Genomic DNA, 2,355 nt, shown 5'->3' on the forward strand with positions numbered 1-2,355 from the left:
CTTGTGAGCGGGGTGGGGGAGGAGGAGGTTGTTGCGAAGGCGCTACCCTCCCTCTACTGGGGGATTGGAGGGCTAACGAGGGGGGGGAATCGGGGAAAGATGGGGGGGTTAGCGTGGGTCCTCAACCAAACAACAAAGACATGGAGGTAAAACGGGGGACAGAGATGGGGTAGGGGGAGGAAGGGCGAGTGTAAGAAACCCCTCCCTGGACCTCCTTCCCCAAGCGAGAGATTTCCTTTCTTCCCCAAAGCTTCCCCACGCCGCGATTCGACTCTTCGTTCCCCGCGCAGTCGCAAATCGCTTTTTTCCACCCGGACAAGTAACTGTAATCGATTAAATATGACGTTACTAAGCGAACATAGCGTCATGCCCCAACGTGTAGAAAACAACCTAATTAGTCAATCCTTTAAATTTTGAAGCTCGATCGTTATAAAAGATTTCCTTTCGGTGGCAACTTCTCCCAACGGAAGAGGTTCCCCCCTCTTTTGGTGAACGCTGCGTCATCTTCCAAAAACCGTTTGACACGATGATAATACAACTATAAAACGAAACGGTGCCCCCAAATATGCACTACCACGACCTTGACACTTAAATAAATGATAACTTACCTTAGTAGCGGCTGGTTATCTCGTATGAATATACATTTGTGTCGTTTTTCTTGCAGACGCGACGTCAGGCAATGTCTGTTGCCCACCCGCCGATCCTCTATCTCAAGAACTGAAGACAACTGAAGATCTTTATTGCATGCGGCTTTTAACACTCCTTATTTTGCGCATAAAATTATAATTATGTGTTGCTTTTACATTTAGAATTTATAAAAATTAAGCTTTGTAGCCTTTTGACAGTCCATTGTCAAATAAGTTTTTTATTTGTTTCCTTGTAATTTCGTTTGACCTATGCGCGCGTCACCGAAGCCGATTCATTGTTGCCAGTTTTTAGCTATTTTCGCTAACATGCTAAATCCAACACAAACTCGCTGCGGTTTATGAACGATAAAGTGGACCACCAATGTTGGAAACGTGCCTTGTAAAGATAACGAAATTTCAACATAAATTGTATAGTTATAGGACTGCATATAATTATATAACAGAATTATATGTAGTTTTTATGATAAAATCCATGCCTTATCCATCTTTTATGAATATTTAAAATAGAAAAGATATGATACCCTTCTAACCGACGTTACCCACTATTCTAGACTTGCATGGTTAAATCTGCCATTTTACCTGGACAATCCAATATGGTTCCATACCGCTTAAGTCCTTGTTAACGATATAACTTAATATAATTAGTTTTATCTGTGGTTTAATACATACTCTAGGTATGAATGGCTGGGAATAGAACATATAAGAAAATCAAAATCATTTACTTTAGTTTTATATAGTTACTTGTTTACAAAATGTAAATAAACAATGAGTAATCTGGTAAGGTACAAATATCCAGAAATCAAGTCTTATATCCCCCGCATGTGATTCTCATAGCCACTAAGGGGTATGCATACCCTATGATAGGCCCGTGCCGAGGGGTGTGGGGTCGGGGGTCGAACGACTCCCCCAAATTTCTGGAAGTCCATAATATTCTCTGTGACTATCCTTTTCATTGGCCTATACTTACAAAGTGATAAATAATTATTGGTTTCTTTTTTTTTCTTTTTTTCTTGTTAAGTCAAACTATATAACATAACAAATAAAGTAATATGCATGTTATCGTTAACATAACAAATGAACCTGTCAATAAAATTGAAGAAATATTCTTGAATTTCAGTGCAAACTTTCAACATTATAAGTAAAATTCTGTTAACCAAAGTCAGTACTGTGAATAACATCTAATCAGGTAGAAGGGCATTGACCGCATACCCAATTTTTCTTCTTATACAACTAAAATAACATTTTCAAGTATTTCATCTTGTATATACCTATATAAAAATTTTATAGAAGAAAAGGTCCAGTTTGGGGGAAGACGACAGCCCCCCCCCAATAAAAAAAAACTCTAGGTACGGGCCTGTATTAAGAACCCCTGGTCTATTTATTGTTCACAAGGCTTTTTTTTTTTTTTACACCTCTGATCTGTCAAGGGCCTCAAGGGCTGGTCAGATGGGCATGAAACTTGGCAGGGTTATGGTAGGGACCCCTAAGATGGTTTGTAATGGGGTTTCATCCAACCTAACCCCCTCCTTTGTAGGGGTTGGGGGTGAGAAGGGATTCCCTGAAACGGAGCTGTTTCTGGCCGTGAAACTAGGATGGTTATTCCCGTAGACTTAGTTACTTTACGATTTTTCATACATAATTTCTGTACAACTTCCCAGGAGAGAGTCGCGAATATTTCAGCTCGGACACAATAGAAGATGAAAATTAT

The 2,355-nt window shown here is 39.7% G+C and overlaps 1 pseudogene; it reads right to left on the minus strand.

The window, feature by feature from the left end:
* Positions 1-797, minus strand: part of LOC135197187 (protein jim lovell-like) — a 148,073-nt pseudogene extending 147,276 nt beyond the window's left edge.
* Positions 798-2,355: the final 1,558 nt, after the last annotated feature.

The sequence above is a fragment of the Macrobrachium nipponense genome, chromosome 18 (genome assembly GCF_015104395.2).
Source record: "Macrobrachium nipponense isolate FS-2020 chromosome 18, ASM1510439v2, whole genome shotgun sequence".
Classification (NCBI taxonomy): Eukaryota; Metazoa; Arthropoda; class Malacostraca; order Decapoda; family Palaemonidae; genus Macrobrachium; species Macrobrachium nipponense.